We start from the raw sequence: 14,070 nt of genomic DNA, 5'->3' as shown, positions 1-14,070 counted from the left end.
GAGTTGTGCAGTGACGAGCCGGTGCTTGGGCTGTGAGTGCCCCTGCCTTTAGTGGTGCCTTTGCCATGGCACAGAGCTCTCTCCCACCCCAAAGGAAAAGAGAGTCTGGACAACGGCAGCTGCAAGGCAAAGGTCTGAGCTGACAAATGCAGGGTGGTATTGCAGGGCCTTAGAAGGCCTTGGAAGGATTGCCATGTCCAAAGAATTGGTGCCCTTGCAGGGTTCCTGAGAGAAAGGGTTTCTCAGCAAGCTGCAGAGCTCAGCTTCCTCAGAGAAAGCACAGTTGGGAGAGGGAATGAGGGCCCCCCGGCCCCCTTTTCTTTGGACAAACCATCCCTAGGACAAATTGCCAAGCCGCACTGCTGTGGAGGGCAAGACAGTCCTGCCACGTGGGACAAGCTGCTCCTCTCCAGCAGCAAAAAGCACAGTTAAGAAAGGGCCCAGTGGACTCCAAGGGCAAGAAACTGCTGCTCCTTTGCACTCTTACCCTGCTCTGTCTGGCGAGTGTGGCTAGATTGTCAAAGCTGGGCATCTTGCTTTTGTTCATGATGGAAATATAGCAGGCGTTCTGTTGTGGGACTTTGGTTGCAATGACGCCCTGGAAAGAGAAAGTTATTTAGCACTGGCAATTCACTTTTCCAACTGGGAAAATCTAGGATAAAGTCTGAATTAACACCAGCAAGGAATACCAGTAGTTCCTACCCCAGATCCTGGACTCCCAAGCTTAACAAGGAAGCAAGAAGCCCCGTGCCTTGGTCAGCTGGAGCGGGAGGCAGCCTCCTCGCACAGTGCCCGGCAAAGGGCACTCCCTGCCACTCACCGTGTTGTAGTTCCAGATGGTTTTCCAGGAGCCACTGACGGTCTTTTGCTGGATAACTGCCACGCGCCATTGCTTGTGGAGGGTGACAATTTGGGACTGGCCAGCAATGATGACATCCTGGGTGTCATCCTGACCCTGATCCTGACCCTGATCCTTACCCTGGGGAGGTTAAAACACCAAGGACAGAACATCTTTAGCCTTTGAACGGAGTCAGTGATCTCGCCCCCAAATCCCTGCTAGAACAGAAGAAGTGCTGCCCGCAGGGAGTGGCAGAAGTGAGCTGAGGATTTTCCCAAGGACAAGGGATCAAGGCTGTGGCAAAGTTGGGCAGTAGCCATAAGAATTCCTTGCCTGCCTTCCCTGAATCATTGCTGCATCTGACAGCTGCCGTGTGGTGCCTTTAGAGTGTGAGGCGTGCAAGAGAAGTAGCCAGAAGGAATGCACGCTCAAGGTCTCGAAGGGAAAGCTCTGGTCACCCCCTGCTGTGTTTCAGCCTCTGCGTCCCCAAGAAAGAAGCTCTCCAAAGAGGAGATGCCGGGCCAGAAGGATGTGGGGCTTGGCTTTGGGCAGCCCCCGCCCTCGGTTGGAGAAGAGTAAGGGTTTCAGACCTGGTCAATGTTGCCATTGCTGTTGCAGTACTTCAGGTCCACAACTTTCAGGACGTTGAGGGTGACGCATGGTCCCCGGTTGACTTGGGTTCCTGGAAAAGCAAGACAAGAAAAATGCAAAGCCCATGAGGTGAGGCCTGTGACCTTGGCTGCCGCTCTCCAAGAGGGGGTGGTTGTTGCCTGGAGCGAGCGAGGTCGTGAGTCCTTCGCTGCAGGAGGAGTGTTGGAGACGTGCAAGGGGAAGATTCCTTTGGAGTGCCCAAAGAGCACGGGCTGTGTGGCTGAGGAAGGAATGGCCCCAGAGACGGGCTCTTGCCCACGCTGGGGCTGTTGCCGTGCAGCCCTCGGGGCACTCTTCCACTGGCTGCTGGGAGTGCAGGGGGCTGGGCACTGCAGGGGCAGGCTGGTGCCAGTTGCTGGGCCCTGTCAGGCCGTGAGCTTGTGAGAGGAGCCTGCTGAGTGCAGGTCCTGAAAGTCATGGGCAATGCCATCCTTGGCCCGGGAACAACCGGCAGGGAAGGAAGCCACTTGGCCTGGTGCTGGGAAGCACACAGGTGTTTGGTGGCTTGCTGGGTGAACTCCTGAGCAAGGTGCGAAGGGAAGGACAGGGCATCTTGGGACGAGCCTTTGTCTTTGTCCGGGCGTTGCAGAGGAGGTCAAAGTGGGCCAAAAGTCGGGGCCCAAACTGAAACCAAGTGATGCTTGACGGATGGGAGGTGGAAGGGTTTGGAGCAGGTCAGTTCTGCAGGGTGCGACTCAAGCCTGGTGCAGTGCTGATCTGCAGAGATGCCGAAGGCTTTCTGCCTAACCTGAAGCTCTTGCTTTCTGTCTGTCTTGAGTTGGAAGAGGACCACTGGTGCAGTAGTCATTCCCCAAGGGGAAACAAGTGCCAGGTGAGAGAGAGACAGAATTGATTTGCTTGCACTCACCGTGAACTTCATAAGCTTTGTAGGTGGTGAGTCCGCTGCACATAGAGAAGATGTCTGATCCATAAGACTTGAGGTTGTTGTCCAATCCCTTGGCCATAAAGGTGTGCTTCCTTGTAACTCTTCCAAGACCGACCTGGTTCTAGACACCAAAAGAGAGCATTCAGCCAGATCAGTGGCGTGATGCGTTTCATGGCGGGCATATGGCGAGTTGTGCAGTGACGAGCCGGTGCTTGGGCTGTGAGTGCCCCTGCCTTTAGTGGTGCCTTTGCCATGGCACAGAGCTCTCTCCCACCCCAAAGGAAAAGAGAGTCTGGACAACGGCAGCTGCAAGGCAAAGGTCTGAGCTGACAAATGCAGGGTGGTATTGCAGGGCCTCGGAAGGCCTTGGAAGGATTGCCATGCCCAAAGAATTGGAGCTCTTGCAGGATTCCTGAGAGAAAGGGTTTCTCAGTAAGCTGCAGAGCTCAGCTTCCTCAGAGAAAGTGCAGCTGGCAGAGGGAATGAGGCCCTTCCTGTTTCTTTTAAGAAACCATCCCCTGGGGAAATTGCCAAGCCGAACTGCTGTGGAGGGCAAGACAGTCCTGCCACGTGGGACAAGCTGCTCCTCTCCAGCAGCAAAAAGTACAGTTAAGAAAGGGCCCAGTGGACTCCAGTGGAATGACGCACTTGGCAGGGATGGCTGGGACTGTTAAAGGCTTTCAAAATATGTGCAATATGGTCACAGTGCCTCTGCCCATTGCACTCTGCTTCTTTCTCACTGGTAAGCAAGGAGTTGAAATGAGCTTCAGGGTCTCTGACATAAACCTTACGACAAGCAAGCCTGGAATTACAGCTAAAGCTACATCTTTTTGCTTATGCCTTTACTGGGGTCATTCTCCTGTTTATCTTAACCTGCCACAGTTTTCTTGCCCTTTAAAGCCTGGAGTTTTTTAAGGACTCACTTCTCAGTCTTCAAGGAAAGCCATTGTCTACCAACAGTGATTCTGCTGAATGCTGAGATAATTTTTAAAATGCCAGTTCAGTGGGTTGAACTAATGTTAATACGGTGCAAGGTTCTTTTGAAAAAGATTGAAAGCTTATTTAAACTTATTTAAACTCTCCATGTTTCAAGATTTGTCATTCCTGAATTACACCTAGTGGAGAAAACATAGTTTTTGCACTGCAAATGAGAGACTCTGAAAAGCAAATGTATTTCAGCCAAGAATGTAAAATCTTGGATTATATGACAGTATTACAAAGGTTGAATTTAAGCACCCATTTAAAGCACTGTAAAAGTAATCTACGTAACCTGCAACTTCGAACAAACATTACTAGCCTGCACTACAGGCAATTGAACATGGATAATACTGTAAATTTAAAAAAATAATGTACCTGAAAAACATCACTAAAGTGAAAATAAATAGCTTTTAATATACACAATCATTAATAAGTTTTTGAAAATACCAATAACGCAGACAAAAAAATGAATATTAATTACTCTACAACATCCAAGGCAAATTCTCCTTTTAACCTTACCTTGTTCTCTGCAGCCAGTCTGAGAAGGGCATCAAAGCTGGGCATCTCCTTCTGGTTCAAGACGGAAATGTAGCAAGTTCTCTCTTGCATCACTTTGGTTGCAATGACGCCCTGTAAGGAGAAAGTTATTGAGCACTCACAGTTCACTTTTCCAACTGCGAAAAAAATGGAAAAAAGTCTGGATTAAAACCATCAAGGAATACCAATAGTTCCTACCCCAGATCCTGGACTCAGAAGCTCAACAAGAAAGCAAGAAGCCCCGTGCCTTGGTCAGCTGGAGCGGGAGGCAGCCTCCTCGCACAGTGCCTGGCAAAGGGCGCTCCCTGCCACTCACCGTGTTGTAGTTCCAGATGGTTTTCCATGACAAATCATTGCTTCTTTGTTCAAAAACTGCCACACGTGTTTGACTACTGATGGTCATATTTTGGAAGACTCCACCACCAGAGATCTGGCAGTTGTCATCACTCTGCTGAGACTAAAACGCCAAGTAATGGAACACGATTAGATTTTGAAGTGAATCAGTGAACTCCCCAGAACCCTGGTAGAACAGAAGAAGTGCTGTCCGCAGGGAATGCCACCAATGAGCTCAGATTTTGCCAAGGACAAAGGCTCAAGGCTGTGGCAAAGTTGGGCAGTAGCCGTAAGAATTCTTTGCCTGCCTTCCCTGAATCATTGCTGCATCTTACAGCTGCCATGTGGTGCCTTTAGAGTTTCATCTCTGAAAGGAAATTTCAATTTCTATCCACCCAGGGAGTGGAGAAAGAATGAAGGACATCTCCCAAAGCAAGGGATATATAAACAGCAGCTGTGCAGGTGGGAATTGGTCATTGTACTCACATTTTCACCAAGGGCTGGAGTCAGGACAAGTCCAAGAAGGACTGCAGTCAAAATCTGAAATGAAAATCAAATACAAAAGTGTAACTGCAGGTCTGGCTGATGAATTTTGTCATGAGAATCCTCATGCCCTTTTCCTAATCTGCTGTTTAAGTGTCCTCCTTGGATCCCCTTTTGCTTTCATCCTGGGATTGCAAGAGTGCCCTAAAGTGAGTCACCCTCGCTTTGCCCCACAGTGCCACAAACTGGACTCGTTTTACAGTTGTTGTTTCAAGAGCTGAATCTCAAGTTGCTTCTAAGACCTGAACAGGCACAAACAGGTATTTTACAAGAGTGAAGAGAAAGCTTTTCCACTTCTTCTGCTCTACCATACAGGGAAGTGGTTGATCCATTAATGCAGTGCTCCAGTTTTGCAAAGGCATTGACAAAAATGGACATGGACAAGGCTTTGTGTATTCTGCATAATGGAGAGCCAAGCTGTGGGAAAACTCCTTACCTCATCAGCTGGTTCAGCTAATAAGGGCTGAGCTGCTCACTCCGGAGGAGCAAAATGTCCCCAGAGAAACCTCTGTGCTCTGGGCAGGCAGAGGCACTTCTGAGAGAAGGGCAATGGGATTGAATGAAAGGTTTAGTTTATATGGAAGAAAAGCTTGTATACTCACAGGGAGCTTCATCCTGACTGCAGAGCTGATGCTCCTGCAGGTAGAAAGAGTGATGTGAACCTCCCACCTTATATATGTTTTCTGAATTAGGTGTGGAAAGACTGAGTGTTGCAATAAAATTAGTTTGTGATTTGTATCCCTGTTGCATGTCACTGAAAATTATTTCCTGCTGTAACTACTTGATAAATACAGGGGTTGTACTTCTGCAGAATTTGACCAGAGAATTATCAGATAAGACTCCATTTGTAGTCAAAAATTAAATAAGTTTATAGTATTTTTCTGACATGTACTAATTACTTTTGAAAATTCAATGGAATTTAAAACCAGAGATAGTCTAAACTTTAAAACAAACAAAAAAAAAAAAAAAAGCTTTGTGTTAGGCAAAATAAATATGAGCTTTTGTAATTTCCAAAAGGCACTCTATGTTCCTTGTAACCACAGCACCCACCAAAATATGTGTCCCAAATACAACGTGGCCACTGAAAAATGTTTTATAAGAAACAGGCATTTCAGGTTGGAATATTACATATCTATGTTCAAGCCTGTGGAGGTCTCTTTGTTATTGTAGATGGCAGCAGTATTTATTTTCAGCTTGCCTCAGCTTATTTTCTGTGGTGATGTAAATATTGAGGGGGTGGTCACTTAGGGAAGTTTTGGAATATCTGACAAGTTGCTCAGTTTTGTTCTGTGAGCAGCCCCAGTCTGTGACGAGGAAACTACTTTTGAACTGAAACCCAGCACCTTATTTTAAAAGGTTCTGTGTGTGCGTTTGTACGGCGGAGGGGGGGAGAGTCTGAAGGGGGTCGGGTGTTATACGTAAAAATAACTTCTAGCCATCGTTGCACTGCACGATGAAACCGAATTCTGGCCTCCGTGTCACTGTTTGGATCTCCAGTCCGAAGGGCCGTTCTGATCCGAGCCGCCACAGCGGGGCCCGCTCCCGTTCGTGTCCGGGGGCAGCGCCATGGCGGTGTGTGAGGGGGCGGCAGCGCCAGCGCGGTGTGTGAGGGGGCGGCAGCGCCATGGCGGTGCGTGAGGGCGGCAGCGCCATCGCGGTGTGTGCGAGGGCGGCAGCGCCATCGCGGTGTGTGCGAGGGCGGCAGCGCCATGGCGGTGTGTGAGGGGGCGGCAGCGCCATCGCGGTGTGTGAGGGCGGCAGCGCCAGCGCGGTGTGTGAGGGGGCGGCAGCGCCATGGCGGTGCGTGTGAGGGCGGCAGCGCCATGGCGGTGCGTGTGAGGGCGGCAGCGCCATGGCGGTGTGTGAGGGGGCGGCAGCGCCAGCGCGGTGTGTGAGGGGGCGGCAGCGCCAGCGCGGTGTGTGAGGGAGGGCGCCCCGCGCTCCCCCTCCCTCGCTGCCGCCGCCGACGGCGGGCGGGGGGGAGAAAAAACCCGACGGGAAACGCCGAGAAAGCCCTTGCGCTGCCCGCGAGGAATCGGCCCTTTGCTGAAGGTGTAAAGGACCGTGCTGCTGCTGCGGTGGAGGAGGGTGAGGCCGAGGCCGAGCGGAGCGGGGTGAGGCGGTGCCGGGCCAGGGGAGCGGGAAGGGGCGGGAGGGCCGCGCGGGGCGGGCCCGGCACGTTTGTGCCATTGCAGTTTGATTAATGTACCGGTTTTGAGGTCTTTTCATACCCTCAGGACCGGTGTTAGACCTGCTGCTGGTGTCTCCAATCAGAATATCTATTCTGTGTTAAAAAATTCTTCAAAAGTCAGTTTCATTCAGCGTCTTCAGTTTGCTTTAAAATACATGAGGGCATTCAAACACTTTTATTAGATTGTATGATGGGTTTTTAATTATGCTCGAGACACTCTTGAACTTTTTTCTGCCAATGCAGTTTTTTAGGTGTTTTTTTATCTTCATGTTTTGTCTGCTCTGGGATGAGCAGGAAGAGAAAAATAGAACTAGGACTTGGGATAAAATCCTGCCACTTTGTAATGCTCATTGGGCATGCTCATAGATTGCCCTCAGGATTTAAATTTAAATAAAACTCAGACCTTGTCCTTGTTTAGAAGGATCTTTTTTGGCAAGGAAAGCAACTCTAGTCTTCTGCATTGTTAGGAATATTTCTATACCTCTGTACTTACATGGACATTTTGAGAGTCCCTCAGGTTCACTGGAGTCTCTGCTGTCATGTCCCTCTTTAGGAATCCCGTTTTGAGTCTTGTTCTCTTCACGATCAATCAAAACCTGGATCAATCTAAATTTGACTCATGAACATTGTGAGATGTAATGGCATGCCAGTTAGAGTAAGAAACCTGCCAGGGTGTCATATTAGGATTAAATTCCTTGGGTCTGGAAAGAGCAACCACTTTGCTTCCTTGGTTCCATAATAGTTCCACATTTTGTGAATTTAAGCTTTTCATGGAATAAAAGAAGCTTGGACGTGTATTAAGCATCACAATGTGTAATACTGTAGTAAAAACAGGAACCTAAGTGCGTGAAAGTAGAGCAGTTTTGTGAACAGTGGGGCCCAGCTGCCATGTTGTGCTCTCCTGTTGGAATTCTGGCTTTAAGTGAGATCCTGTTGTAGAAGGCACTGTCCCTTCCAGAAGCACCTGTGCCCTGCAATTCCCTGCACGGAGAGCAGGGAGGCTCTGGTTGCAGCCTGGCTGTGGGTATCCCTGTTTGCCCGCGAGGCTGCCAGGCTCTTGGCACGAGATGCTGCACCACAGACCCTGCTCAGGTCGGACCCCGCTCAGGTCAGACCCCGGCTGCCTCGGGGCACTTGAAATCATCATCCGTGACAGTCTGGCCCATGGTGTCCAGGGGCTCAAAAGCCCCCAGAGAGATGTTCCCATTGACTCACAATAGGATAAGGGAAGAGGGCTGTGCCTGTGTGATCTCAGGGAAAATGCAGTGTAGAGCTGGAAAAGGAGAGGAGAGTCTCTCCAGAAACCCCAGGCAAGGCAGAAGGGAACTTCTCTTTAAATACTGCAACCCCACGGTTGCTTTTCCTTGGAAGGGCTAAAATATTCTTGGGTGCAGTTTTACTTTGGTTTTAATTCAGTTGACCCTTAGAGACCCCAAAAGCCTTTTCCTGAACAGACCAGGCTGCTGTGTCCTTTCTTTAGAGAAACTCTTGATTGTTCCTGAGTGGGTAAAGTGTCTCTTGGAGTAACTCCCATTAAAGGCCAAGGAAAGGGCCCCTGAACAAGGAGGGAAGGTGAAGATCTGCTGTGTCCCACACAGACTGAGTTACTGATGTTTTAGATGAAGAAACTACCCAGCCTTTTTGCCTTATTTTTGGCCTAATTTGACTCTTTCAAATTTCCAACTTTAGTTGGTTAGGGGATGCTTCTTTGCTTCCTGTGTTAAACCTTTATGAAACATTCTTAAATAATTTCTGTTTTCAACTGCAGACTGCATTTAATACACTTTTTAATTCTGTCATTTGCTCCTTGATTTCTGGGTTGATCACAGAGCAATAGTGCATCTGTCTGTTTACAACTGGCCATATTGCTTGGCAGTGCTTATTTTTAAAATAAAACATTTTAATTCTTAGCATAGTAAGAAGAAGTTAAAATAAAAACAACTCACACCGATCTCTATAAATTCAGACTTCAGATAACATTATCTTAAATGGCTAATGCTGTAGGTATAGTGCAGTAATAGACAAGCAGTTTATTAATCTTATCTTTCAAGCATGAAATACCTTGCTCTAAGAAGTTTGATCCTGATAAGAAGTTTGATCCTGATAAGAAGTTTGATGATAAAAGAAAAGGAAAAACTGATTAGATTTGGACTGAGAAAATAGGAGAACAATGTAACTGAAATTTTTCCAACTTACTGTTGGGAATGTACCAGGAAAAGTCACTTAGAAACTGAACTGCATCATTCTAAACGTGTAGTACAAGCACCCGTTTGTTTTGGAACACAAAGGCTGTCAGCAGCAGACTCACCAGGAGCTGGGTGAGCCAGCTAACAGGGAATTCCTCTGCACAGAGCTTGGATGTGTTTTCCATATGGCCTCAAGCTCTGAAGTCTGTTCCTCGAGATGATGAAGCGATTCTCTCTGGGTGGCAGTGGGTGAGGCTGAGATCCCTGAGCATCAAAGAAACAAACCCAGAAAACAGCATTTAAAAAAAAACAAAATTGGAGCTCAGAACCTCTACACACATCTTTGGTAACAGGGAAGGGGCTTTTCATGGGCAATGCAACTTTTGAACAAACTTTGAGAAGGTTCTCTTCACTTATTGGAGCCTTTTCTCAATCAATTGGCTTTCACACCACTTTCGTCCACCATCCTACCGTGTCTCCTTGAGGTGGTGTAGGAAACCGTTTGCCAAGCCAACACCTCCTGCTCGTTGAAGCAATGATGCAGGTGTTCTTTGAAAACACTTTAGTTGCAACGTAGCCCTGTTAAAATTAAACAGAAAACCCCTTTTTGTTGCAAACAGAGAAAGAGAAGTGGATTGCTAGAGAGAGGCACTGGTTAAAACAAAGGCTTTGTAGAGTGCAAACAGTCATAGGGAAAGAAAAATATTGGTCCTTTCAATTATATTGTTTCGGTAAATGTGTCATGGAGGCTGTTACCTCTTCCAGTAATGCCACGTGTGTGATGTGTTCTCCTGCTTAAGGCAGGTGAAGGAATTTGCTGCTGGAAAGCTCAGTGCACTCACAGTACAGCAGAACCAGTCCCATGGCTGTAGGAGCACATTGCTCTTGGAGATTATTTTAAAGGGGAGGTAATTCCTGGCCTCAAAGGGGAGGCTAGGAAGCTGTTAATGCTGTTGTGTCAAACCTTACATTCATGCTTTATCCTGACCTGGCTTTCATGTGCCTGATGCATCCACCTTATAAAGATAGATAAGCTTTAACATTTCACATGTGTGTGGCACCCCTGAGACAGAGCACTTCTCTCTTTCACGTTTGAGTAGGCAGATGGAGTTACATCCCTGCCAGAAGGAACATTTCACCCATGCAGGCCCCACCCCTCTGGCATTTTCTCTCTGTGATCCTGCAGAAATCACTAAGAAGTCACTTGGTGCCAAGAAAGACTCAAAAGCATTTAAACTGTTCAGCCTTAAGAGTTTTATGAGAAAGTGATTCGTCTGCTTACAGTGAACTTCATTTTGATGGTAGGCCAGGCAAGCTCTGCGGGTAATTGATGTGTACTCTTAGTTTTTATACATAATACCCCAAAGTTAAATGTGAAAATGGGTTTACCCTATTGGCAGGTGCCCTGTGTTCACAGAAGCATGACGGGGTTCCTGGGGAAGTGCTCTGATAAGAGGAGGCTTTGATAGCAGCCTGATTGAATTCATTGCGTAGAGGGAGATGAAAGAAAACTTGTCATGGTAAGTCCCGAGTATTTAACAGTAACTTTTAAATGGAAAAGAATAATGATCAGAACCAGAGACCAGATTTCCAGTAAACTTGTAATGACACTTTGTGCCTGTGTGGCAAAGGACTCAGCCTGACATTGTACCTATAACCAAAACCACCATTCAAATCAGGGCAGGTGGTGATCTTGCTGTGTTAAAAATGTTGCCAGTCCTTGGAGATCATGAGGCTGGTTCTAAATCACAGAAATTCCTGAGTTCTGTTGTTGACCTTCCCTTCTGAGCTCGTTCAGTCAGGACATGTATCTTCACAGAGCCTCTTCATAGAAGTAGCACCTGATTATAGACCAAGGGCTGATTTGAGAAAGGGACCATAAACTGGAGGTAACAAAGGTGTAAGGGCGGAGCAGTGACATCAGGCATTTTATATCAGCTGTTATTTAGGAAGTAGATTTTAATATTTCTTTGAATTTGATACTGACATACAGAGCCACGACCCAAGAGCTTCTGGTAATTTGGGTTTGTTTCTTCACTGTGCCTGTTCGAAAGGCAGCACTGCCAGGGGAGCTCATTTCCTGCCCCCCCAAGTGCCCTGTATTTGACAGCAGTTCTGTCAGTCCCTGTGTGCCGACTGTGCCCTTGGCTGTAGTTCAGGGAGAGTTTGCACACTAAAGCTTCTTTTGCATTACCAGGATGGCACACTGGGGACTCGGTGTCACTCTGAATTGATGTCTTTGAGCACAGTTCTCCCCTGCCATCCATTGCTGAGGGTCATTGTTGCAGCTGTTACTGGAAAAACCAGGGAATCTTCCTTTCCTTGAGAAGTGGAGGCCCAATTTTCACTTCTGCTGGTGAGGGCCACCCTCTGTCCTTCTGCTCCTGCCTGATGCCTGGCTCGGACTCCCTGAGTGCCAAGGAGGTGGAGCAGTCTGGCTCTGCTTCTCATCTCTTTCACATCCCCTTTGCAGTTTGCTGGAGGTGTCAGATATGGTGAATGAAAAGATTTATGGGACTGATTTGTGGATGGAGTCAGCTATGTTCTTAGCCTCCAAGACCCCAAATACCTATCATGTATGTGTCACAAAATCCTCTCATAGCCTCTGGAAATTCCATTAATGGAGTCATTCTCAAGAAAGGCAGGAGAAACTGGGCTGTATAATCCTCATCCCTGCAGTGTCCTTAGCAACTGTGGGAAGGAACTTTGTCTGTGTCTTCCAACAACCAGAGCCAACGTGGCCATTGCAGTAACGTGTCACACTTGGACCCCTGAATCTGCACATCTTCCACCAGCTGCTGATTGCTTGAGTAGTTTGTATGGGAAAGGCACAGCTTGAGCACTTGCCATGAAGGTTGGCTTACAGAACTAATGAGCCAGTAGAATAGTCAGGAAAAAGGGCAGGGAATGGGGCTTTGACTGGGTAAGCCCTCGGTCTTTTCCAATAAAAGATTGTCTCCTCTTTCAAGCTCTGCTCAAGGCATTCTGTTTCCATAGTAAAATTCTTATACCCCTGTGCAACAAACTCCTAAGGCCAAGAGTTGTTCCAGTTTTCACCCTTTCCTCAAATTAGTGTTTTGTTGTGGACACACACTTACATTTTCATGTGGGTTTTTTGCTCCTTACTGTCTAGCAAGAGTAAAACTGCTGGGACTCAGTCCTGGTCCAGTCCTGATCTGCAGAGATGCCGAAACCTTTCTGCATAACCCTGCCTTTATCTAGAGCATGGCCCACTTGAGTGCAAATGGGAGCATGGAGAGTTATGTTGGTTTTTTGAGGAGTTGCTTCACTCTTTACTTTTCTCCCACTACCTCCTCACTCCCCGATAAAGTAAATATTTATGAAAAGTACCTGGAGAAAAACCCTGTGAGTCACCAGGAGAGTTTATCGTGATCGTATAATCTCCCCTTGACTTGACTGAATCCTTCTCCTTTAGATGTTAAAACCCTTGTTGAGCACTCAGACTTGAACTGAAATGGTGCAATTATTCTTTTCACTTGATGCTCAAGATTCTTTGATTTTCTAGTGGATGATAGTGTCAACTAATGGGTCAAATTCTGGCAATTTTGCTTAGATTGAGAGTAATTCTGTGTCTTAATGATGTTACCAGTGGAGTTTTGGGGTTTTGAGCATGGATCAACTTTTATGACACCAAGCCTGCTGGCAACACATGGGATCCACCTATCTCAAAGAGGAAAAGGGATCTTAGCTCAGGAATTGGCAGGGCGTGTTGAGAGAGTTTTAAACTAGACTCTCTACATCACTCTCTACAACTCCCTGACAGGAGGCTGTAGCCAGGTGGGGTTGGTCTCTTCTGCCAGGCAGCGATCAGTAAGACAAGAGGGCTGGGTCTTCAGCTGTGCCAGGGGAGGTTTAGGTTGGATATTAGGAAGGAATTCTTTACAGAGAGGGTGCTCAGCCATTGGAATGGGCTGCCCAGGGATGGGGGGTGGATTCTCTGTCCCTGAGGGTTTTTAAGGTGAGACTGGATGTGGCATCAGTGCCATGGTCTGGTAACCACAGCGGGATTGGATGAAGGATTGGACTTGATGATCTCAGAGGTCCCTTCCAACCCAGCTGATTCTGGGATTCTATGATTCTATGAAGGATGTGGGGACATAGCCAAGCTCAAGAGATAAGGTGTGGGAAGGGGAGAACTAGAGTGACCACCCAAGGAGCAAAAAGAGGCTTAAAAGGGGATACCTCCAGCAAGAACAAGCATCCAAAGACATAAGCACAGGACAGAATTATGGGGCATCCCTTTGCACCCCCATTGAGATGCTAACACAGTCAAATGCCTCTGTAAAGTGCCTGTAGACCAACTCACTCAATATGGGGAACAAAAAGGAGGAACTAGACATCTGTGTGCAGTCACAGGCCTTTGATCTCCTTGCAATTGCAGAGACCTGGTGGGACAACTCGGATGACTGGAATGTTGTTATGAGGGGATACATCTGTTTAGGAGAAAAGGCGGAAGGCAGGAGGGCGTGGTGGAGGAGTTACCCTCTGTTTGAGGGGATTTTGCTCTCTACTGGTGGTTATTTGCCCTCTGTTTGAAATGTATTGAGCTCTGTCTTGGGGTGGATGACAAGCAAGTGGAGAGCTTATGAGTTAGGATAAAAGGAAACACTAGTAAGAACGACATCATTGTGGGTGTTTGCTACAGGTTGCCTGATCAGGAGGAGGAAGAAGTGGATGAAGCCTTCTACAGACAGCCTCAGTGACTGGTTCTTGTGGGGGACTTTAACTACCTGACATCTGCTGAAGAAGCAATACAGTGAAGCAGAAACAGACCAAGAGGTTCCTGAAGAACATTGAAGTCAACTTCCTGACAGAGTAGTGGAGGACCCCACAAGGAATGGTGTGCTGCTCAACCTCCTACTAAAAAACAGAGAAGGCTGCATTGGAGGGGTGAAGGTTGGGGGCA

The 14,070-nt window shown here is 47.5% G+C and overlaps 2 protein-coding genes across 8 annotated transcripts in view; one reads left to right on the top strand and one right to left on the bottom strand.

Moving 5' to 3' along the window:
- The window catches only part of GKN2 (gastrokine 2), a 115,264-nt gene that overhangs the window by 29,096 nt on the left and 72,098 nt on the right, over positions 1–14,070 (top strand). For 2 of the 7 annotated variants that reach the window (XM_051811765.1, XM_051811764.1), the window contains exon 2: positions 10,544–10,663. The exons of 1 other annotated variant lie outside the window; for it this stretch is intronic. The gene's annotated coding sequence lies outside the window, so the exon portion shown is untranslated. Of the gene's footprint in view, positions 1–6,627; positions 6,881–10,428; positions 10,664–14,070 lie in introns of those variants that run through there. 4 more of the 7 variants (XM_051811767.1, XM_051811768.1, XM_051811762.1 and 1 more) reach the window with 3 other exon arrangements.
- Positions 1–14,070, bottom strand: part of LOC127482040 (uncharacterized) — a 90,011-nt gene that overhangs the window by 20,634 nt on the left and 55,307 nt on the right. The gene's annotated exons all lie outside the window — the stretch shown is intronic.

The sequence above is a fragment of the Manacus candei genome, unplaced genomic scaffold, assembly GCF_025592945.1.
Source record: "Manacus candei isolate 608988 ecotype Guabito, Panama unplaced genomic scaffold, ASM2559294v1 h1tg000084l, whole genome shotgun sequence".
In the NCBI taxonomy this organism is placed as follows: Eukaryota; Metazoa; Chordata; class Aves; order Passeriformes; family Pipridae; genus Manacus; species Manacus candei.
This window is presented reverse-complemented; position numbering and strand designations above follow the sequence as displayed.